General features: G+C 36.6%; 1 protein-coding gene across 1 annotated transcript in view; it reads left to right on the forward strand.

Annotated features, from left to right (window-relative positions):
• Positions 1 to 2,276: 2,276 nt before the first annotated feature.
• The window catches only part of LOC125862623 (potassium transporter 4-like), a 346,656-nt gene continuing 323,651 nt past the window's right edge, over positions 2,277 to 25,281 (forward strand). Inside the window, exon 1 of the mRNA XM_049542742.1 lies at positions 2,277 to 2,286. The gene's annotated coding sequence lies outside the window, so the exon portion shown is untranslated. The remainder of the gene's footprint in view (positions 2,287 to 25,281) is intronic.

Consider the following 25,281-nt stretch of genomic DNA (forward strand, 5'->3'; position numbering starts at 1 on the left):
AGTTCAATATTGAGAATTAAAATAATAAAATAGAGAATAAAAAAGATGAGTATTAAGGTATATAATAATATATGGTTAAAGTCTTGGGAGAAAAATAAGGAAGCTAGGAAATTATTCCCAAAAGGTGTTCCATTCCCTAGATCCTAATTAAAACTAACGTCACTTTACCTTTTCTTTTTATTTTTTATTCTTGCACACATTTAGTATTCCCAAAAATTGTTCCATTCCTTAATTAAAAAGTAAAAACTAACGTACTTTTACCTTTTCCTTTTTTATTTTTATTCTTGCACGTTTTTTTTCACTTCTTGCACCTTTTTTTTTAAAAAAATTTACAAGTATATATATATAAAAAAATTGAGTATATATAAGAATTTTTTTTAAAAAAATGGGGGCCCCAAGCGACGGCTTTAGTGGCCTAGTGGTTAAGACGGTCCTGCTCCCTCGGAAAAAAATTATAGTATATATAAGACAAATTTTTTGTATTTATATAGATATATTAATTTTGAACCCCTTCATGACCATGAAGTAAGTTGTAGCATAGTTGTAGGTAGGGGTGTTCGTGGTTTGGTTTTGATCTATTATTGATTAAAACCAATCTAGTCGGTTTTTTAAATTTCTAAAACTAAACCAAACCAAGTGAAAAAAAATAACTGTTAGTTTGGTTATTGTCAGTTTGGTTCGGTTTAGATCAGTTTTTCTGGTTTATTCGGTTTGAAAGTAATAATTTTTTTGAGGACATACGTGTCTCGATAGAGACAAACACCTAGTACATGAACAACCCACATAAAAGCTATTGTCGGTTCAATTAAACAATACTAGAGTTATCATTACACAAACAAAGTGATTCAATTAAGAGAAAATGTGACTCTTTTATGTGAGTAGGGTAGGTAAAGACTAAAATGAATTTTGATGGACTTGGACTTATGATTGTTATAGTTGGACTAAAGTGTTGGGCTTGAGAAAATAGTAAAGTTAAAGACTTAATTTAATTCAAATTTAAGAAAATATTTATATTTTATTTATGAATGATATATAAATAATTATAAAATTTATATATCTAATTTATCAATTCGATTTGGTTATTTTACAGTTGTTTTTTAGTAAAACCAAAACCAAACCAAATAGTATAGGTTTTCAAAATTTAAAACCAAACCTAACCAAACCAAATCAAATATCGATTTTTTTAATCGGTTAGGTTTTTAACCATAACCATGAACAACCCTAGATGTAGGTCTCCTTTTAAGTTGACCCTAGAATCCAGGGTTCAAGCTCCATTGCAAACATTTTATTTTTTTAGCTTTTCTTCCTTTAGTTTCAGGACCAATCTTTTTTTACGTGCTAAAAGAGTATATTTAAACCCACAAAAATCCAAACATGCTAAAAGTCTCATTTAACGGAACTAACTTTTTGTACCTATAAACTATATACTACTACAGTACTACTTCCTTGGAATTGTGTTTTGTTCGCTTATTTACATGTTAAATACTTTTTATTTTTTGAACCCTGAATGAAAATCTTTGATCTGCCATTGCCCACACACACCTAATATATATATATATACTATTATTATCTATACTTACAAAATATTACCTATCTTACCATTTGTCACGACCCAATTTCTCAAGTCATGATGACACCTACTATAACCCACTAGTAGGTAAACCAACCCGTAACCCGGAACAACAAGTAATGGGTCTGAGGGTAGAAACTAAACAAGAGTAGGCAAATAACAATATAAACAGGCGGAAGCAAACCAAAAACATATATACAAATAAAGATCCCTCCCAGAACTTGAAAGTCACTAGTACAGAGCTACTAACAAAATAAGTAAAAGTCCCAAAAGTGGACAACATAGACTGGACTGTCTCGAAAGGAAAAAGACAAGTCTATATATACAGATGGACACTGAAATAGTACAAAATGCCGTGTGCTCACCCCCGTCTCCGATCAAACTGCTCCAAGCTCGATCAACGCTGGCTACTAGTGCCCGGACCTGCATCACGAAACAGATGCAGAGCGTAGCATGAGTACCAAAACAACAGGTACCCAGTAGGCATTATAGGCCGACTGAACTTGAAAAGTAAAGACAATATGAAAAGAAGGAATACGCAAATTGAGGTCAAGAACAAAGATCTAACTAACAAAGGAATGCACACTAGTGTACAAAGAACTAACTAAAGTAATCTATAAGCTAACTACACCTAACTGGACCCCATAAGCTCAGAAGGTACACTCGTGCACAAGTTAAATAAAAACCCGAACGAACCCCTATAAGCCCGACGAGTACATAGAATAACTAAAACTAAAGAGAATTGCATATAAGAACCCAAGAACGGAGAACATCGAACCAGAATCTCAACCCTAATTAGTAGAATCTGACAGTACGGAGGCCGGACCTCGAACCGAATGCTCAGCAAAAGTACCCAAGTAACCAATCACAAGTATCAAGTATATGAGGCCGGAACTCTAACCGGATGCTCTATATAAGTATCTGGGCAGTAGAGGCAGAAACTCTAACCGGATGCTTTATATAAGTATCTGGGCAATAGAGGCCGAAACTTAAATTGGATGCTCTATAAAGGTGCCAATGTAGCTGCTGAAAGATTCCTAATCGATCCACACTCATAAATGTCCGTGGAACGCCATCCATACTTAGCCAATCAATGTAAGTCCTTGGAACCTAATCGAAAATCAAATTCAAATCGCGAAGTAGAACTAGTGTCGCCGATGTAACTCGTGAAGCCGTAACATCGGGGAAAATAAGGATCACTATAGTCAGAGAAAGAGTATCGCCTAACTAAGGCCCAAACTATCAGACTTAAGTCTGCTACACCAGTCTACAGGGATCTAAGCTGGCCGAGCGACGTCAGGGCAAAACTAAGGCCTATTGGATCCGAATAATGTATTTCTAAGGCAAGCCCTAGTCAAACCTAAACTAAGGCCCAAGATGCTTCAAATAAATAATAATTAAGCATGCAAGCACTCCACATAGCGAGGAGGGTCCGTTAATAACACAAAGCATGCTCACATTTACTCGATAATTCTCGAAATAGGCCGAAAATATGATTTCCAAACACCTATGCATGATTCAATCACTACCAACCCAAATGCCAACTAATCAACATGCATTCACACTCTCAAGCTCAATCTAAGAGAGGGAAACCGTAGCCTACCTGTAGGCCGATCACACACGCTTCAAAATCACTCATTCGGAGCTTTCCCTTTCCGAATGGTCTCGAAACGCTGCCCCGCTATCAAAANTAGGTTAGAAATTTTGCATTTCAGGTTCCTAGATAGTGACATTTACAAAGGATAAAGTGCCTAAATTCTGGCAAGTCTTAAGGACTGAACAGTGTGCCTCAGATTTTTCATTCGAGGACGAATGTTTCTAAGGGGGGAGGAATGTAACACCCCGACTTTTCAAAACGTCTAAATTAACTCGTATCTTCGTGGAAAGACAACGAGGGTCAGTAATAAATTAAGAATGATGTGGTGTGTCCTATTTTAAGTGTTCAAGTGTTGCATCTAAAGTTTTGAAGTTAGGTAAGTGGCAAAAATAAAAGTTGGCGGAAGTTATCGTAACTTCTTAAAGATTTCTCTGAAATTAGGGTCAAATGTCTTGGAGATTTTCTCCCAATCTATAAAGAGTTATGGGGCCCACAAACTACTGAATTGAAGGTCTACGAGTCTAGTTTCCAACTCAGCAAACCGTTTATTCATACGACTTCAGAATAGAGAGATATTCGTATTTTCGTGGGACTGCGCAAGCAGGCACGTGAGGTGGGGCCCTAGGTAAGTGGAAAGTTGTATATATCTTCTTCTTCGAGTTTTTTCTTCATTTTAAGCTAAATATACAGAGAAAACATAGAAACCCATTTTTAGGATCAATTGATATATAGATTTTCTCGACGTAAGTCCTTGACGAAAGTTGTTCTACGCGTTGGGCTTATCATCGTGGTATAATTTGTTTTATCGATTGCGTAGCATATCACATTTTAGTGTTGGGACAGCAGGGGTTTGAGTATATTTGAAGGTTTTGAGGTGAATTACGAACCTAAGATCGAGGTAAGACCCTTCTTTTATCGACTCTAGCTTTTATAAGCAACAAATAGCAATTTGCGACGGAAATAAATATCTTTTATTGTATTGTCATGGTATCTTTTATGTTGTGTGTTGATTATGGTCCTACCTTGTTGTAGTATCGAGGGAGTTATGAGTTAAAGTCTTTAGGCCACGTGAATTTAGCGAAAAAGGTATGTTAAAGCTATTCTCTTCCTATGGCATGTTCCTTAAAGCTTAAGAGCAATGTAATTGAGTTGTTATCGTTGTTATACTTGTAGCCGTTATTGTTGATTATTGGCTGCTCGAGTGCGTATAATCCTCTCTTATCGAGATTCTTATTCTGTAGTAACAATCGTATGTTAGACACGACTTAGAGGCTATTTGTATAGGTTGCCTATAACTAAATTGTTCACTTTTAGTTGTTGGATTGTTATTGTTGCCTTTGGGCTATTGGGGTTAGCTGCAGGAATGTGATCTATGCCTAGCAGGGTTAGGTTCTGCCTACAGGGCTATATGGATGCCTAAAAGGGCTATGAGTTGCCTACGGGGCTATATTGATGCCTAGAAGGGCTATGAGTTGCCTACAGGGATATATATTGACGCCTAAGAAGGTTATGTGCTTCCTACAGGGCCATGTTGTTGCCTAAGAGGGCTATGAGTTGTCTATAAGCTATGTTGATGCCTAAGAGGGCTATGTGACTGCCTGCGGGGCTAGGGGACTATCGATAAGGGTATACATGCTGATTGGCACCTTCCGGGCTTATGGGGGCCTGAGTAGGTGGTTTTGTGTGCTGTTTGTACCTACCGAGCTTATGGGGGCTTGGTTAGGTTGTTGTTTTATTATTTTTGATAAATTTAGATTTAGAAGCAGGCCAGTACAATTATCTTATCCTTAATTTATTTATCAGATTATTCCAGTATGTCAGGATACCTCATCATAGTCTATTGCCTTTCATACTCTGTACATTATTTTGTACTGACGCCCCATTGCCTTGGGGCGCTGCATTCATGCATACAGGTCCTTACAGACGACCGAGTAGACCTCCTTATCAGCAGGATTGACTTTTATCCGGTTGGTCAGCCCCTTTCCTCCGGAGCTGCCAGAGTTGGGAGGTTTGTTACCTTTTGTTGTATATATTCTCATGGGTAGGCTGGGGCCCTGTCCCACCAATCTTTACTACTCTTAGAGGCTTGCAGACTAGTGTGTGAGGTTTATAGCTACGTTATGGCCATGCTGGCCTATGTTGTTGGTTTGCTGAAGCTTGTGAGCTGTTTGATGTATTGTACTGATATTTACCTGTTTTTAGTTTTGGTATAGATATCATGGTGGCCTCGACGGCCCAATCAGGATTTCTGTGCTAGTTGGATATTTCTTTATATGAACTCTTGGGAGTAGCTGGTTCTTTTGTAGATCTGTTGACAGGGGCCTTGCCGGTCGAGGGGTTAGTTATAAGCCGAGATGTACTTGTTTGTTTTCTTAATTGCATGTGACTGCCATGCGCTAGTAGCAAATGGTTCAGCAGGGTCGGCTCGAGCCTGAGTTTTGGCTTTAGGAGTCAGTTGCGCCCCTTGAGTTTGGGGCGTGACAAAAAACCACTCATGATAGCCTCAAAAATCACTGAAATCGGACCTAGATAGGCTGAGAAAACAAGCCTCAAAATCTTCCAAAATCAAGCTCACAAAAAGGGTGTGGCAGCAGGTATTTTACGAAAATTACCTCAAACGGGGAGTCCAAATCACTATCCGAGATCACCAACGCATTGTCCTCGAAAAATCTCACAACTTTGCCTTTTGAATCGCCCAAATCGGTTGAGAGATGAGAGAGTTATGAGGGTTTGAAATTTGGGAAATGTTGCTGATTTTCTGCAATAAAGAAAATCTGCAATAATTTCCAAAACTTAAAACTCCGATGGGGTGCTCCGATCTCGTTCGGAATCCCGTGCATGCAAACGAGATATGCAACCATACCAAATTTGACATTTCAGACTTAACGGCGCAGTCAAAATTTCCATCAGAGGTCATCTCGATAAAAAGTGGGTCTCACTTCCAAAAGCCATTTTAAGTCAAAACCCACAAAAGGGCTCGGAAAGATATCGAAAACCTCCAGACACAAAAGAAGGGTCAATCTAGACCAAACTCGACATTCCGGAGCTAACCACGCTGACGAAATTCTCATCCGAGCGCGTTTACTCAGAATGTTGACCAAAGTCAAACTTATGCTTAAACTTAAAGTTAAAATGCCTAATCGCACCGACTCACACTGAAAACCTCGGGAGTCATGTCGACCATGCTACTAGCCTAAAATGACCCTTTCGGAGCTGATGGAATCGTCAGAATTGGATTTCGATGTCATCTTCTTGAACTTTTGATCGAAAATGATCGTTCAAGGTTCATAAGCTCCAAAACATAAAAACTCGCACCAAGACCAAACGAACGACCAGGTGACCGAACTGTCAGTCCCAGCAAGTCATAAATGACTTGGGGTCGCTATAGGAACGCTCTAAACGACAGACAGAAGGCAACACACAGAAATGACCATGAGGGTCATTACACCATTAATTAAGAGTTTCGTACTATACATTAAGGAAAATACACTTAGATACATATATTTTTGTTATCAAATACACTAAAATAGGGAGCAAGACGAGTGAAATTCGTTATGTATACATGTGAGTCACTAGATACATACCAGATACACGTATCTTTATGTATTTGATGTGATTCACATTTATCTGTGATACTAGATATATAGTAGAGTGGCGAGCGAGATGGGAGAGAGGCGAGGGAGGCAAGTGAGATTTGCTATGTATATCAGATACATGTGAATCCACTTGGATACAATGTCTAGAACAAATTACACCTAATTTTAACCTCGTGTATCTTGATATACATGTATCTGAACATATCTGAATGTATCTGGATGCACCAAAATCTGGCAAGATACATAATTAGCTCCAACGAGACCTAGTCCAAAATAAACAAAAACAAAACAAACGGAAAATCTGCAGCTACTGATGGTTCTCCTTTGGGTCATCTTTGTGCTTGTGTCATGGATTGTAACTTTGTCTATCTCCTTCACTATTATTAGGTATGCACCTTAATGTTCTCTTGTTGTCCCACCTGATCCCTTGTAAGCAAAGATCTTGACATGTTTTCTCAAATAGTTTGGGTTTATCCCTAAGGGACCAGAGAAAAACATCTCTCTCTATTAGATTTTGGAGACTTTGGTAAGTCTAGTCTTGATCCCTTCTTCTCGCTTTTTACCTTCTTGCATCTCTTTTAGAAGGATTTGTGTAGAAGATTGTTGGTTTTTTCACACCTTAAGTGATGCAAGACCCAACTACCCCTGTTTTTTTGTCAAGGTTTTTTTATAGCTAAAACAAGTGAAGCTAGCTAGCTTAGTCACAATTTTAATGTCTTCTCTTAGGCATACATAGTTAGTTTTCTTGTTGTGTATGCTATTTTCTTGCAAAGCTATTGCCTTGTACTGCTATTTGTGTATGTTTTGTGATACATGTTGCTTTCCAATCTGACTATCTTTATGTTTCTCAATGTAATACTTTTTTTTATAATTGGGAATGTTTATCTGGTGAGTTCTCATCCTTGTATTAGGAATTTATGTTTTATCCATGGTGAGAGCATGCCCTTCATATTTACTCGTAAGTCATGAAAAAGATGATACTCTTGTGTGTTTTGTAATTCAATCACCTTATTTTCTAGATACTTTGCAGCACAATTACCTTCTCTAAATATGAGTGTGATCTGGAAATAGGTGTGTTGTTACATACTCTTGATGTCTGTTATTCTTTCCACAATCTCCCATGGCCCCCTTCATTTCTTTTGTATGATCTTTTTGAGATTGAGTATGTATGTTTCAGTAGTAATCGTATCCCATTCTTTTCTTGGCGATATAGTAGAGCTTCATAGATTCTACTTTTGTGTTTGCTGTCATGGATCTTCCTTTGGCTTTTGCATAAATTAGGTGTCCGTTGACACCCAATTTTGACCGACCTATAACCTTTTCGGAAATGCTATTCGATTAAATACATATTTTTAAAATATTTCGAGTATAAAATTTAGTCAATTTTGTCCAAAAAATTATACATTTTAATACGCATGCTTTATAAAATTATCGTAAATATTTTTTAAAATTATTAGTAAAACTCGAAATAATTATTTTACTCAAATGTTGTAAATTTAAGTGATTTTAATTTTATATAAAAAAAGTATATTATGATATTTGTAGTGTTTTAATTGAATAGCATTTCTTAAAAAATTTCCTCAAAATCATTTAACTTGTAGCCTATCTTCTTCTAATTCATTTCAATTCTAGCCACTTCAATTAAAACTTTCATTTCAATTATAGCCTTTGTTGATTTCATTTTTAAACTATTCTTATTCCAATTTCAAATTTTAAGTGAGTTAATCTCATCCGTCCATCCTTTCATTAAATCCAAGATCAAATCTTAGCCCTACATCTTAATAGATTCAAGGGTCCAGATTTAGACTTCGTTTCTTTCCTACTTCAATTCTAAAAGACCCCTAGCCCTAGAATTAATTCATTCATCTCCTCTTCTCCCCTCTCTATCCAACAGCTATCACCCCTCCTCTCTCTCCATTTTTTCCGGCGAGACAACCACCGATGAGGCCGGCAACCGCTAGCCTCCGTCGCTGCTCCCTCGCCTCTTCACCGTCTCCTCTTTTCTCGTTTCCTCTACTCCAGCGTGAATGTCAAGAAGCAGCAGCAGCGGCTCCGGCGAGGCCAGCAGCCGCTAGCCGCCTCTGTTTCTCTCCTCTCTTTTCTCCGACCAGCATTTCCAGCAACAGACAGCGACACTGGCAGCAGCAGCCACCACGAGAACAACAGCAGCAACGCCAGCAGCTACAGCCAACTCTGACAGCAGCCAGCCGGCGAGAAACGCCAAGCAGCTGCCAGCAGCTCCAGCCGATGATAGCAACAGCAGCAGCAGCTGCATCGAGGCAGCTCTAGCAGCTCCGACCGGCGAAACAGCAGCTCCGTCGAATGCAGCGAGCCACTAGCGGACAACTTCGACCAGCGAAAGCCAGCTTCGACTCCGGCGAATGCTGATCCGGCCAGCGAACAAGCGAGCTCCGGCGAGGTTTTTGAAAGTTTCAAGCGGGTTAAAAGACGGATCTTTAACAGATCCGTCTGGGTACATTTCTTTTAAAATTATCTTTTGGTAACTTTGTTTTTCTTTTCATGCATGCTCTGTATATGCGAAAACTATTTCGATCTCAAATTAAATTGCTATATGTTATTTTCTGATCTTATTCATGCTCGGTAAATTTTCTGATTTTGTGTGTTGCTAAAATATGATCCATTTTGACTTGGGAATGTCTATGTTACCTGATTATCTATTGTTATTAGTGTATTTTGGGATTTTTATATTGTTGGGATAATTGGTTCTTGATTTAAGTTGATAATTTGGAGTGATAACTGATGCCCTTGATTGATTGTTCCCTTGGCTATTTCGGTCCAGCTTCAAGAATGTTAAAATGGGATTTCATGAGTTATGATTTGCCCCCTTAATTTAGTCTTCGCTCTATTTAGAATCTGTTTAAATTGTTATTTGTTGGTATATGGTAAAAAAATAAAATAATACTAATAATATGAGAAACAGTTTTCGGAACTTGATTTGGGCCTTGATATCGACCTTCCTTAAATAATTTGCTCCTTATTTATGTGTAAAAAAGATTGTTACTTGATTTTTATTCTGATAAAAATATATATATATATATATATATTGAATTAGTAAGGAATTATTCTGTTAATTTAGCTCTTAGTTTAAGGAAATTAAAATCTCCAAAATTTGCTCGGTTTAATTTATTCTCTTCCTTTATTTGATAGCTCTCATGCTCACTATAAAAGGAGCCCCTTTTTCCTTTATTTGATAAGTTTTTTTTTTATCATTATACTCCCCTCATATTCTAGACACGGACACTTGAACAATAGTAAAAAAAAATACTCTCTGCTCTCTACTCTTAAAGATTAAGTTAAGTTTTCCGGTAAACCTAAAAGCTCCTCTCTACTTGTTATTTTGCCGTGTTCGGGTCTGGATTAAGTGTGGATCTTCATTGTTGATATTTTTGTTTGCTTAACTGGTTAGTATTCTTATTTAGCACTTTTACTATTTTGCATTAATACATTTATATAATTTGTAATGATAATGTAAGTCCCTCTACCCTCTCCTATGTGTATGCCATTTGTTGTTCGTTGATATTGTATGCATTTGCCCTTCTTTGATTTAACTTGTATTGTTAATATGTGAAATTTATGCTATATTTACTGGTCATATTTGTGGAATGTTGCCTTTTCAGTTTAATAGGTTTTGAACTTGAAGGTTCAAGATTTTAGAAGAGTTGCCAGACGAGCCGAATTTACTCAATTTATATTTATTTATTTATTTTTGTATATTATTATTTTTGTAATAATTTGTATAAACTCCTAACTCTAACTCTCTATATATAAAATATAACTTGGGGGATCGTCTAAGAGGGGAGGGGACTACCTGCTATTTGCTCATCTTATTGTTATATGTTAGAAAGCATGCATATAGGAGCTTTTTGTAATATATTTTATTATTCTTTTCGATTTGGTGTCATCAACTTAATTTAAAAAAATAATAATAGTAAATTTATTACTTGTTTATAGTTTCTCCATTATTTGTTCGCTACAAAATAAAAATAAAAATAAGTAATAAATAAATAAATTTGTGAGCATGTGGAATGTCCAAACTTCTTAAAATGTGCTTAGAATTTAAACTACTCGATATAATAAAATGAATAATGCGTGATTATTGTCTTAATTTATTTTCCCAAGAATTCTGTCATTTTTCAAAATATGTCAATAGGGACTTAAATAATTTTATAACATTTATTTGAGTGTAGTATTTATGCATATAGGTTTAAATAGTTCTAATACATGCCTAAGAAAATAAATCTCAACTTGTGCACTTAGATACCATGCCTATAGGAGTTAGACAATTCTTAATACATTATTTGGGTGTAAAAATTATGCATAGAGGTTTCGAGTGACTTCTCTTTTCTTATTTAGAAATCATGCCTATAGGAGCTATAATATTTTCAATCTCTTCGAAATCATGTATATAGATTTATAAATCGATTTTCAACATATCACTAAAATATGGAATTTTAAAACAAAGGTGAGATCTTGATAATTTAGACTAATTATGAGTATGTTGCAATTTAGATGTATTTATGAATCAGTATATAAATAATCTCAACATGTTTACTTTTAGAAATTTCACCCCGGGGTCTAATAAAATTAACTGGATCAGGTTAATCATTTTCAACATGTTAAAATACTAATAAAAGCTAATCATTTTTTTACATCTTTTGCCACTTTTAAACAAATAATGACACTATTCTTCTACTTAAAATAAAGTTAACAAATCAGTTCTTGTATGTTTTAATCTTAAAATCTATCCTGTTAAAATCATGCTCGAATTAGTTTCTGCATTGTTTTAATTTTAAAATCAGCCCTGATTGAATCTTGCTCTCGGAAATTAATTCTGCATTGTACAACTGCTTGCTGCTCTAAAACAAAAATAAAATAAAATCTTGTATGCTATACTATTTTCTGTCAGTCTTCAATAATTAGTTAGTATAAACTTTTGCATACTGTGATATTTTTAGCCACTTTTCTAAAATTAGCTAATAGAATAGTTTTCTGCATTAATAATAAAATTTACTACTGTCTTGAGATATTTTCTGCATGTGATCACTTTATCCTGACACTACTATTTAATTTATGCAATAATAATTAGCTCTACTACTGTCTAAAATAATTTTTTGCACCTGTAGTCACACTTCTGCAATTTAAAATCAACTAATAAAATCTGAATTATGTCATGCACCCTTTGGAATTAATAAATATTGTTTATGCTCATATGTATGCACTTAAGCATGAAACCTTTCATTTTATATGTGTTCGCTAGAATGCTAAATAAAACCTAGAGGCCAATATGAGATTTACGTGTTAAGTGTTGTCCTATTTGTTTGACTTGGTGTCTAGGTGGGCCTATTAGGAGTTGATCTTTGTCTAAATCCACCCTAATAGTAGTCCAATGCCTCTTGGACCTTAAGCGGGGATGATAGGCACCTTGTAGAGACGAATGCGTGTGGTGGTAGGGTAGGGGTAGTCTAGGCCCTATGGAGATGATGACATCGACTTGGTCTAAATGACAAAACTTTGGTTTTGTCTGTCCCTACGAGAAATCGACCGAAATAAAGAAAGTCGAGTGCTGATCCTAAAAGTCCTTCAGAGTCTCCCTTTTCTTTTCTCCCTTTATTTGTTATAATTATTTGGGGTAGTTTAATAAAAATAAAAATGTTTATTCTATCTAATTGTGCAAATTTCTATCTCCTTGCTCATTTCTTTATTTATTATGTTATCACTTAGTCTCACATGCCCATCTAATTAACTAAAATTATTAAAGTGCCCTTAATTTCTTAATTTTGTTATCACCTAGTTTTTGCATGCTTAATTAATTAAATAAATAATTAAAATGACTTTAATTTTTTTAATATTATTTATTACTTAGTAACCATGCTAATTAAATAAAATAATAAATGAAGTTACCTTAATTGCTACTTATAACCCCCACATAATTGCATGAGATACGGCCGGGACCCACATTTGTGGACCTCGAGAGATGTCTAACACCTTCCCCTTGAGGTAACTTGAACCCTTACCTTGATATCTGGTTTGTTGACCTCAGTTAGAATTAGTTAAGGTTAGATATGTGCCCTAACGCGCCTTAATTCGTTAGGTGACGACTCTTCAATCACCTAAAGCCCAAAAAAGTTGTTAGGTCGTGCACCAAAACCCGTTTGAGAAAAATGGGGAGCGACAGAATGACGACTCTGCTGGGGATATTCGGTTCTTACCATTATGTGTTTCATGCTTTATGTGGGGTTTACTTGGTTATTTCATTGTTTGTTCAGTCATTAGCATGTTAAGTTGTTATTATTTCCCCTTGTTTATTTGTGTCCTTATTTACCATCTGCTTTCTATGTCCCACCCATTTCCCTTTTTCCTTATGTGTTTATTTCCATGTTTCACCTTTTTCCCTCTCCCTTATTATTTATTTTCATGTTTCACCTTTTTCTCTTATTTGAGTATTTTCATGTTTAATCCTATCCCCTTTTCGTTATTTGCTTGGTTATTCAATGTTTGTATATTCATTTTCTTTTATTTATGCACTTGCCTATTTACCGCTTTCATAAAATTGTTTATGTGTTATTGTTTTTCATCTAAGTGCTAAATGTTACTACTTTGATAATTGTCATTCCGTTCATACTTACCCCAATCGGGACCCTCTTCCTTTTTTATTTTTGTTACCGTGATGTTGTGCCTTTGCACCTCTCGCAACTACTCCAATTCTCTTCAAACACCCAATTATAGAGAGTCGACATATGCGTGGACGGAACGAATAGTCTTACTACCGGGAAACCACGAGCTTTCTCGCATAGAACCCCTTTCAAGTCCATGTCAAGCCAACTCTTAGAAAGTTTACTTAGGTCATACATGCTGCATAAGCCCTAGGTGGTTTGACCCTTGGTGTCAATCCGCATGATTAGTCGTCACCTTATCGTCTAAAGGGCCCCAACACCCTTTAGACAAATCGCATAATTATGTGTCAATGTGGTCACGTTAATTAAATTAAGCCAAACTTTGCCAAATTGGAGTTTTGAGTCGTTTGCTGTTTTGTTTGCAGAGTCATGGATATTTTCAACTCCCCAAACCCGCAAATGGTCATAGAGGTAAACTACAAGCTAAGGAACTGGTGGATGGATAACAAGAGAGCCCGTGAAAGAGAGATTCGGCAGTTGTTGGGTGGTCTTACCTATCTCATCTCTGTCATACCAAACCCTTACTTGATTAGGGCCTTGCTAGAATTTTGGGACCCTGTGAGGATGGTTTTCAAATTTGTGGATTTTGACTTGGCACCAACGATTGAGGAGATAAGTGGTTTCATTGACATGTCATACCATGACTGTGAAATGATAGTACCATATAAGCCATCATCGAGGGAGTTTCTAAAAAGTCTGGGAATGAAGTCAAATCCAACCTTGCCTTCTCTAGACCTTGGGTGGATTCATTTTGACTTTCTGTATTCACGCTTTGGTCGAGATGATAGTTATTACTCTTTTATTGAAGAGTTTGAATGCTCCTTCGAGGAATGGGAAACATATCGCCTAAATGCCTTTGTCATTGCCCTATTAGGATCCCTGGTTTTTCCTAAGATAAGGGGAAATATTGACACACGCTTGGGTTATGTCGTTCGATATTTAGCCCAAAGAGAGGGCAAACCTAGGAAAACCCTAGTACCTATGATTTTGGCGGAAATAATGAGGAGCCTGTCAGCATGTGTCGATGGTCGAATGTTTTTCGAGGGATGCAACCTTTTGCTGTAATTATGGGCTATCGAACACTTCTACCTACAGTCTGATGTGGTAGACATTTTTCTTGGTTGTGGCAACAAGATTGATAATCATCCAAGAAGAATGGTAGCTTTCACTGCCCCTGTAGGATTCGTAGACTGACAGATATTCTTGACAGAGCTCGAGAGCTACAACATCCAATGGAAACTCCATTGGTTGTCCACCCTTCATGCAATAGTAAGAGGCGATGACCGATACTTCATTGAGCTCATTGGCTTACAAGGCGTACAACCATACACTCCTCTTCGAGTACTCCGCCAATTTGGGCGAACTCAAGTAATACCACTCCGGTCTGACATGTAGCAGTTTAAGTATGAATTTAGATTAGACAAACCACAAGTCCACATCGTACTTCAAAGATGGGAGCGAGTGTTAACCATTCCCATGGGTGCACAACAAGCCTTATGCACACGAAAATATTACATATGGATCCTAAAGGAGGTCAAAGACAGAGAAGTGAGTGAGGAAGGATACTATGGGCTCACTGATGAGAGAGAAAACATATGGGCACACAACGTGCTGAAAATCAAGAATGAAGTCACTCCCTGTATAAGAAGTCAATTGGCGCCAAGCTCTTCGAACCAATATCTTCAAGATTTTTAGAATTTAGAATGACTTTCCCATTTGTTACCCCTTTCCCTTTGTTTATTTCAGTTTTTCGTTTTTCAATTATGATGTATGGTTCGAATTTTATAAATAAAGATCACTTTTATTTCTCTAACTCTAAACTCCAATTGGCAAATAAGGCTTGAATTAATTACTGTGCATCACTTATATGCCGTCTTAGGCCTACCTCTGGCTCAACGAGGCTCTTTGCATTTAAGGCGTTTATCTTAAAATAATGTGTTTGTTAGCTCGATTAATGCAACACACTAACTTGGGTTTTCTTTTGTTTTTACTTTTATTTTTACCCTTCCTCAACGGTTGATCTGTAGACCATGGTTTACCATACGCAATCAAATGAAATTCTTCCTTCTCTTCCAAATAAGAACCACAAAGGGAAGAGGAAAGCGCTAATGAGAAGGTTACGAGTAAGACTATTGAAAAGAAGCATCTTTCAGACGAGTTGGTCTCAAGCCTGAAAAAGAAAATAAAGGAATTAGAAGAAGAAGTGTCTGATATGCGCGGGTGGTCCAAGATGTTACTCTCTCTCAATCCCACTCTGGAGACAAACATAGATAAACCACATATCACAAGTCAAGCCACTCTCCAAGATAACCCTCCACTCACTCACCCTATTTCTCATCCTCCACCAACTTATCCACTTCTCAAAATCAACCAAGCTCCACTCGAATGCCTTTAAAGAACACTCACATTTCAAATTACCCATATCCTCCTCAACATCATGCTTATGGTTTCAGACCTCCATATCTTACTTCGAGCCTGCCGAGTCCTCCCTTTTTCTTACAAGCTCCTCAATATCAAACACATCTACACCAAGTCCCTTGGTATTGTGCGCCACTTCAAATGCCTCCATATCAAATACCTCCATCCCAAAAGCCTCTTGTACCATATCAAAAGCCTAATTATCCTGTTCACAATATCAAAACCCTTACTCAAAAACATATTCGCGAAAATCTATTCAATGTTGAGAAGAGGCCCATCAAAATTTACACTCCTTTGACTGAGCCCATGGATAAATTTTATGAAAAGTTGAGGATTGCTGATCACATCGCCCCTGTCAGTGAAATAAGGATGAACACACGTGGAAGGTGGATTGAAACTTCTAAGGTTTGCGCTTACCACTCAGGGATGAAAGGACATACCATAGAAGAATGTCGTGATCTGAAAGACAAGATTCAACAATTGATTGATACTAAGATCATATGCTTGGAGGACTTTGCACCAAAGAAATCCCAATAGAAAACACGTTGAAGGTCATTTGAAGCACCTTCCAAAAAAGGCTTATGCCATTTAAGCTTAAGTTCTCTACATTCATGTTCTGTCGAGTTCTGACAAGAAAGGTACCCATGTTAGCATATGGGCAATAAAGTTTGGTCAGAATCTATCTTTTGGTTACTGCTGTATGCTCTGTTTAATGTCTTGAACTATGCTCTTTGTACTTGGAACTACGTCAGACCTGATTCCCGTTTAAGAGGGGATACGTAGGCGCTCCTTTGGAGTTCGGTCTTATCATAATAAAAATCTCATTTTCCCCCTTTGACTGTGTAACTGGGGTAGAATTTTTGAGAGGGTCTAAAAAATTCCTTCAAACAGTATTCTCCTTGCTAAATCTCAATACTGGTGCAGAATTTTTGAAAGGGTTTCAAAAATTCTTTCAAGGACATATTTTTCTTGCAAATCAAGACTGGGCAGAATTTTTGAGATCCTCTAAAAAACTCACAACAATCAAGCTACAATGTACATCGAAAATCAGAATAGCAAAGGTTCTACACTGGGGCAGAAAATTTTGAGTGGACCTCAAAATTTTTGACAACACTTCAAAAGACATTCTAGCAGACGTCAAAGAAGCATGCTACGTTGAATCAGGGATACAGATCAACCTCCCCTTAACTAACTATTTTTCTTTGAATGCAGAAAAGACAGGTACATATACAAGAAGCAACTTCAACACTACTTGAAAGATCAATGTGCCGATATATTCGACAAATTGCTAATCAATGGTGAAGGACCAAACTCATCTATACTGATCTCAATCATGGGTCAAATGGCATAGTATCCTTCCAACAATATGAAGGATCAAGTTATTTTGAGCTCGACAATCGCCAGTCAAATGGCATATTGTCCTTTCGACGTGATGAAGGACCAAATTACTCTATACTGAGCCTAAATCACTAGTCAAATGGCATACTATCCTTCCGACAGGATAAAGGACCAAGTTATTTTGAGCTCGACAAATCGCCAATAAACGGCGCCCTATCCTTCCGACATGAATGCAAGACCAAGTTATTTTGAGCCCGACAGATAAATAATTATTGGTACATCTTTCCAATCAGACGAAAGAATCAAGCTACTTTATATCAAGCCCGACAAATCAACATTCTGTTGCACTCACTCCTTACAATAGGACGAAAGGTCAAAGCTACAATATTCCAAAATCGTCAACAAATGACACTCAATCCTTTCAATAAGACGAAAGTCTATGCCTCCAATCAACTACTGCATATGCCTGAGATTGCATTGTGCCCGAGATCTGCATGTGCCCGAGAATTGCATCATCTGCATGTGCTCGAGATTGCATTGTGCCCGAGATTGCATTGTGCCTGAGATCTGCATGTGCCCGAGAATTGCATCATCTGCATGTGCCCGAGAATTGCATCATTTGAATGTGCCCGAGATTGCATTGAGCCCGAGATTGCATTGTGCCCGATGTTGCATGTGCCTGAGAATTGCATCATCTGTATGTGCCCGAAGATTGCATTATGCCCGATATTGCATGTGCCCGAGATTGCATTGTGCCCGATGTTGCATGTGCCCGAGAATTGCATCATCTGCATGTGCCCAAGATTGCATTGAGCCCGAGATTGCATTGTGCTCGATGTTGCATGTGCCTGAGAATTGCATCATCTGCATGTGCCCGATATTGCATGTGCCCGAGAATTACATTATCTGCATGTGCCCGAGAATTACATTATCTGCATGTGCCCGAAGATTGCATCGTTCCCGAGATTGCATTGTGCCCGAGATCCGCATGTGCCCGAATTGCATTGAGCCCGAGATTGCATTGTGCCCGAGAATTGCATCATCTGCAGTGCCCGAAGATTGCATTATGCCCGATATTGCATGTGCCAGAGAATTACATCATCTGCATGTGCCCGAGATTGCATTGTGCCCGATGTTGCATTTGCCCGAGAACTACATCATTACATGTGCCCGAGATTGCATTGAGCCCGATGTTGCATTGTGCCCGATATTGCATGTGTCCGAGATTGCATTATGCTCGAGAATTGCATATGTCCGAATAAACTCCAAACAAGCTACAAGTATCAACAGATGCCTGAATTACAGATACACTTTCTTTACTCATTGCTCATATTCCTAAGGCGTCATAGTCTAAAAGCATCATTTTTCATGGCCTGCGGACATCATATCATGGCCTAAGGATTTACTTTTCTGCTTATCATGATCCACAGGTGTCATAGTCTAAATGCATCATTTTCATGGCCTGCAGACAACATTTTCATGACCTGAGGATATAATTTTTGCGTATCATGGCCCTAGACATCATAGCCTAAGACATCATTTTCATAGTCTTATGGCAAATATCATTGTCGATATGGGAAATTGCATCATATTTACCTTTACCGTTTGTTTGATATATTTGCTCTAATAATATTATAAGTTACAGATTTGCAGAGACTAATATTTTGCAGGCGAGATCAATCTCCCTCTCGGCTATAATTATCGTGCTTACATCTATCACAACAAAGACCCTATCAAATTCTTTGCTACTTATATTACCGTTTTTCAATTAACCCTTGGCTACTCATTTTACTGCTTCTCATTGGATTCTGCACTCTTAAACTGGAAATCGCTCCGTCATGCTCTCCTCGCTACTCTAATCTTATCCATTCACGCAAATATTACTCTCGTTCGTATACCATACTGCCCCTTCAATTCTTAGGAGTTTCGTCTCCTCCTGAGTCTAGAACTACACACGACCTGATTCTCGTATAACCAGAGATATGTAGGCGGCTTAATACCAAAGTTTCGGTCGTACCCTTTTCCAATTTTTTATTTCAATTCATCCTTCATTCTCAAACAACCAAGGGGCAGCTGTTGACACCCAATTTTGACCTGTAACCTTTTCGGAAATGCTATTCGATTAAATACATATTTTTAAAATATTTTGAGTATAAAATTTAGTCGATTTTGTCCAAAAAATTATACATTTTAATACGCATGCTTTATAAAATTATCGTAAATATTTTTTAAAATTATTAGTAAAACTCGAAATAATTATTTTACTCAAATGTTGTAAATTTAAGTGATTTTAATTTTATATAAAAAAAGTATATTATGATATTTGTAGTGTTTTAATTGAATAGCATTTCTTAAAAAATTTCCTCAAAATCATTTAACTTGTAGCCTATCTTCTTCTAATTCATTTCAATTCTAGCCACTTCAATTAAAACTTTCATTTCAATTATAGCCTTTGTTGATTTCATTTTTAGCCTATTCTTATTCCAATTTCAGATTTTAAGTGAGTTAATCTCATCCGTCCATCCTTTCATTAAATCCAAGATCAAATCTTAAACCTACATCTTAATAGATTCAAGGGTCCAGATTTAGACTTCGTTTCTTTCTTACTTCAATTCTAAAAGACCCCTAACCCTAGAATTAATTCATTCATCTCCTCTTCTCCCCTCTCTATCCAACAGCTGTCACCCCTCCTCTCTCTCCATTTTTTCCGGCGAGAGAACCACCGACGAGGCCGGCAGCCGCTGGCCTCCGTCGCTGCTCCCTCCCCTCTTCTCCGTCTCCTCTTTTCTCATTTCCTCTCCTCCAGCGAGAATGTCGAGAAGTAGCAGCGGCTCCGGCGAGGCCAGCAACCGCTGGCCGCCTCTGTTTCTCTCCTCTCTTTTCTCCGACCAGCATTTCCAGCAACAGACAGCAACACTGGTAGTAGCAGCCACCACGAGAACAACAGCAGCAACGCCAGCAGCTACAGCCAGCTCTGACAGCAGCCAGCCGGCGAGAAACGCCAAGCAGCTGCCAGCAGCTCCAGCCGGTGACAACAACAGCAGCAGCAGCTGCATCGAGGCAGCTCTAGCAGCTCCGATCGGCGAAACAACAGCTCTGTCGAAAGCAGCGAGCCACTAGCGGACAACTCCGACCAGATAAAGCCAGCTTCGACTCCGGCGAATGCTGATCCGGCCAGCGAACAAGCGAGCATCGGTGAAGTTTTCGAAAGTTTCAAGCGGGTTAAAAGACGGATCTTTAACAGATCTGTCCGAGTACATTTCTTTTAAAATTATCTTTTGGCAACTTTGTTTTTCTTTTCATGCATGCTCTGTATATGCGAAAACTATTTCGATCTCAAATTTAATTGCTATATGTTATTTTCTGATCTTATTCATGCTCGGTAAATTTTTTGATTTTGTGTGTTGCTAAAATATGATCCATTTTGACTTGGGAATGTCTATGTTACCTGATTCTCTATTGTTATTAGTGTATTTTGGGATTTTTATATTGTTGGGATAATTGGTTCTTGATTTAAGTTGATAATTTGGAGTGATAACTGATGCCCTTGATTGATTGTTCCCTTGGCTATTTCGGTCCAGCTTCAAGAATGTTAAAATGGGATTTCATGAGTTATGATTTGCCCCCTTAATTTAGTCTTCGCTCTATTTAGAATCTGTTTAAATTGTTATTTGTTGGTATATGGTAAAAAAATAAAATAATACTAATAATATGAGAAACAGTTTTCGGAACTTGATTTGGGCCTTGATATCGACCTTCCCTAAATAATTTGCTCCTTATTTATGTGTAAAAAAGATTGTTACTTGATTTTTATTCTGGTAAAAATATATATATATATATATATATTGAATTAGTAAGGAATTATTCTGTTAATTTAGCTCTTAGTTTAAGGAAATTAAAATCTCCAAAATTTGCTCGGTTTAATTTATTCTCTTCCTTTATTTGATAGCTCTCATGCTCACTATAAAAGGAGCCCCTTTTTCCTTTATTTGATAAGTTTTTTTAATCATTATACTCCCCTCATATTCTAGACACGGACACTTGAACAATAGTAAAAAAAAATACTCTCTGCTCTCTACTCTTAAAGATTAAGTTTTCCGGTAAATCTAAAAGCTCCTCTCTACTTGTTATTTTGCCGTGTTCGGGTCTAGATTAAGTGTGGATCTTCATTGCTGATATTTTTGTTTGCTTAACTGGTTAGTATTCTTATTTAGCACTTTTACTATTTTGCATCCATACATTTATATAGGTTGTAATGATAGTGTAAGTCCCTCTACCCTCTCCTATGTGTATGCCATTTGTTGTTCGTTGATATTGTATGCCTTTGCCCTTCTTTGATTTAACTTGTATTGTTAATATGTGAAATTTATGCTATATTTACTGGTCATATTTGTGGAATGTTGCCTTTTTAGTTTAATAGGTTTTGAACTTGAAGGTTCAAGATTTAGAAGAGTTGCCAGAAGAGCCGAATTTACTCAATTTATATTTATTTATTTATTTTTGTATATTATTATTTTTGTAATAATTTGTATAAACTCCTAACTCTAACTCTATATATATAAAATATAACTTGGGGGATCGTCTAAGGGGGGAGGGGACTACCTGCTATTTGCTCATCTTATTGTTATATGTTAGAAAGCATGCATATAGTAGCTTTTTGTAATATATTTTATTATGCTTGTCGATTTGGTGTCATCAACTTAATTTAAAAAACAATAATAGTAAGTTTATTACTTGTTTTTAGTTTCTCCTTTATTTGTTCGCTGCAAAATAAAAATAAAAATAAGTAATAAATAAATAAATTTGTGATCATGTGGAATGTCCAAACTTCTTAAAATGTGCTTAGAATTTAAGCTACTAGATATTATAAAATGAATAATGTGTGATTATTGTCTTAATTTATTTTCACAAAAAATCTGCCATTTTATAAAATATGTCAATAGGGATTTAAATAATTTTATAACATTTATTTGAGTGTAGTATTTATGCATATAGGTTTAAATAGTTCTAATACATGCCTAAGAAAATAAATCTCCACTTGTGCACTTAGATACCATGCCTATAGGAGTTAGACAATTCTTAATACATTATTTGGGTGTAAAAATTATGCATAGAGGTTTCAAGTGACTTCTCTTTTCTTATTTAGAAATCATGCCTATAGGAGCTATAATATTTTCAGTCACTTAGAAATCATGTATATAGGTTTATAAATCGATTTTCAACATATCACTAAAATCTAGAATTTTAAAACAAAGGTGAGATCTTGATAATTTAGACTAATTATGTGTATGTTGCAATTTAGATGTATTTATGAATCAGTAAATAAATAATTTCAGCATGTTTACTATTAGAAATTACACCCCGGGGTCTAATAAAATTAACTGGATCAGGTTAATCATTTACAACATGTTAAAATACTAATAAAAGCTAATCATTTTTTTACATCTTTTGCCACTGTTAAAGAAATAATGACACTATTCTTCTACTTAAAATAAAGTTAACAAATCAGTTCTTGTATGTTTTAATCTTAAAATCTATCCTGTTAAAATCATGCTCGAATTAGTTTCTACATTGTTTTAATTTTAAAATCAGCCCTGATTGAATCTTGCTCTCGGAAATTAATTCTGCATTGTACAGCTGCTTGCTGCTCTAAAACAAAAATAAAATAAAATCTTGTATGCTATACTATTTTCTGTCACTCTTCAATAATTAGTTAGTATAAACTTTTGCATACTGTGATATTTTTAACCACTTTTCTAAAACTAGCTAATAGAATAGTTTTCTGCATTAATAATAAAATTTACTACTGTCTTGAGATATTTTCTGCATGTGATCACTTTGTCCTGATATCTACTGTTTAATTTGTGCAATAATAATTAGCTCTACTACTGTCTAAAATAATTTTTTGCACCTGTAGTCACACTTCTACAATTTAAAATCAACTAATAAAATCTGAATTATGTCATGCACCCTTTGGAATTAATAAATATTGTTATGCTTGTATGTATGCACTTAAGCATGAAACCTTTCATTTTATATGTGTTCGCTAGAATGCTAAATAAAACCTAGAGGCCAATATGAGATTTACGTGTTAAGTGTTGTCCTATTTGTTTGACTTGGTGTCTAGGTGGGCCTATTAGGAGTTGATCTTTGTCTAAATCCACCCTAATAGTTGTCCAATGCCTCTTGGACCTTAAGCGGGGACGATAGGCACCTTGTAGAGACGAATGCATGTGGTGGTAGGGTAGGGGTAGTCTAGGCCCTATGGAGATGATGACATCAACTCGGTCTAAATGACAAAACCAATGTCCCTACGAGAAATCGACCGAAATAAAGAAAGTCGAGTGTTGATCCTAAACGTCCTCCAGAGTCTCCCTTTCCTTTTCTCCCTTTATTTGTTATAATTATTTGGGGTAGTTTAATAAAAATAAAAATGTTTATTCTATCTAATTGTGCAAATTTCTATCTCCTTGCTCATCTCTTTATTTATTGTGTAATGTTTATTTATTATGTTATCACTTAGTCTCGCATGCCCATCTAATTAACTAAAATAATTAAAGTGACCTTAATTTCTTAATTTTGTTATCACCTAGTTTTTGCATGCTTAATTAATTAAATAAATAATTAAAATGGCTTGAATTGTTTAATATTATTTATTACTTAGTAACCATGCTAATTAAATAAAATAATAAATGAAGTGACCTTAATTGCTACTTGTAACCCCCCACATAATTGCATGAGATACGGTCGGGACCCACATTTGTGGACCTCGAGAGATGTCTAACACCTTCCCCTTGAGGTAACTTGAACCCTTACCCTGATATCTGGTTTGTTGACCTCAGTTAGAATTAGTTAAGGTTAGATAGGTGCCCTAATGCGCCTTAATTCGTTAGGTGGCGACTCTTCAATCACCTAAAGCCCAAAAGAGTTGTTAGGTCGTGCACCAAAACCCGTTTGAGAAAAATGGGGCGCGACAGTGTCGCTCGTCATCTCCTATGCACAAAACATAGGAACTTAGTCCTTGATTTCCCTTACAAGTTTCATATGTGTAACACTTTAGTTTGAGATTATATTGAGGGGTCTCCAAGTAACACTGCAGTAATGTAACTCAGGCTTATAGTTCCAATTATTTCCTTCCATGAGCATGTTGCCAACTTTATCCATGGATATAAGAACTTTATCAAATTATTCACCATATCTTCAATCTGTCTTACTATATCTGTAAAAGTGATGTTCCCTCCATGCTTCTTGTAATGTTCCTTTTCTTGTGAATTTGCTATTAATAGTGAATTAACCATTTTGCCCTTCTCCTTAGCAATTTCATGCTTAGTTTGTGTTCCGAGAATGGTTGGTGTGGTCTTCGATGCAATCGGGTGTGTTTTTAGTGATTTGACCTTCCTGAGTTGTGAATTCATGAAATGGTTGATTTTGATCAATATTTTGAGTTCCAAGCATCAGATGGGAATTCCGTTAGTTCTATCGTGTTCGGAACGTCGAATTTGAACTAGTACGGTGGTTGGCAAGGTTTTCGAGGGCTTAGGTTGAGATTTGGGTGTTTGAGTGAGAAATTGAGTTTTTAGCCTTAAGAGTGATTTGGGAGGGTAATTCTGTAATTTGACCTCTTTTTAGAAATTTGACGATTTCATTGAGTCTAAAATGTCGATTTCGGTGGGTAGCATGTCTAGTTTATGGATCTGAGCGATTTATGAGGGTCCGTATGTGTTGTTTTAAATATTATTTGTACCCTTATGTGTTTACTTTATTTGCGCCGTTTTATATAAATTGGCGGCATCGATGCCGAAATGGGACTTTTCTACGTATAGGTGGAAGTGTTTCATAGTTTATTTCTTAAGTATGTTTAGTTGTTATACTGACTAGGTCTAGCCTACTAAATACATATGATTGTACTCACCCCTACTTCTATTATCCATTTGATGCAGATCCTAGTCAGGGTGATCCTCGTAGCGGTTGATTGGATCCAACGAGTTTCTCTCTTTTGAAGTTGTGGTAAGAGCCTGCTTTTTGGATCGCCATTAGTCTTCATCTAACATTTAAAGTCGTTAACTT

The sequence above is a fragment of the Solanum stenotomum genome, chromosome 4 (genome assembly GCF_019186545.1).
Source record: "Solanum stenotomum isolate F172 chromosome 4, ASM1918654v1, whole genome shotgun sequence".
NCBI classification, from domain to species: Eukaryota; Viridiplantae; Streptophyta; class Magnoliopsida; order Solanales; family Solanaceae; genus Solanum; species Solanum stenotomum.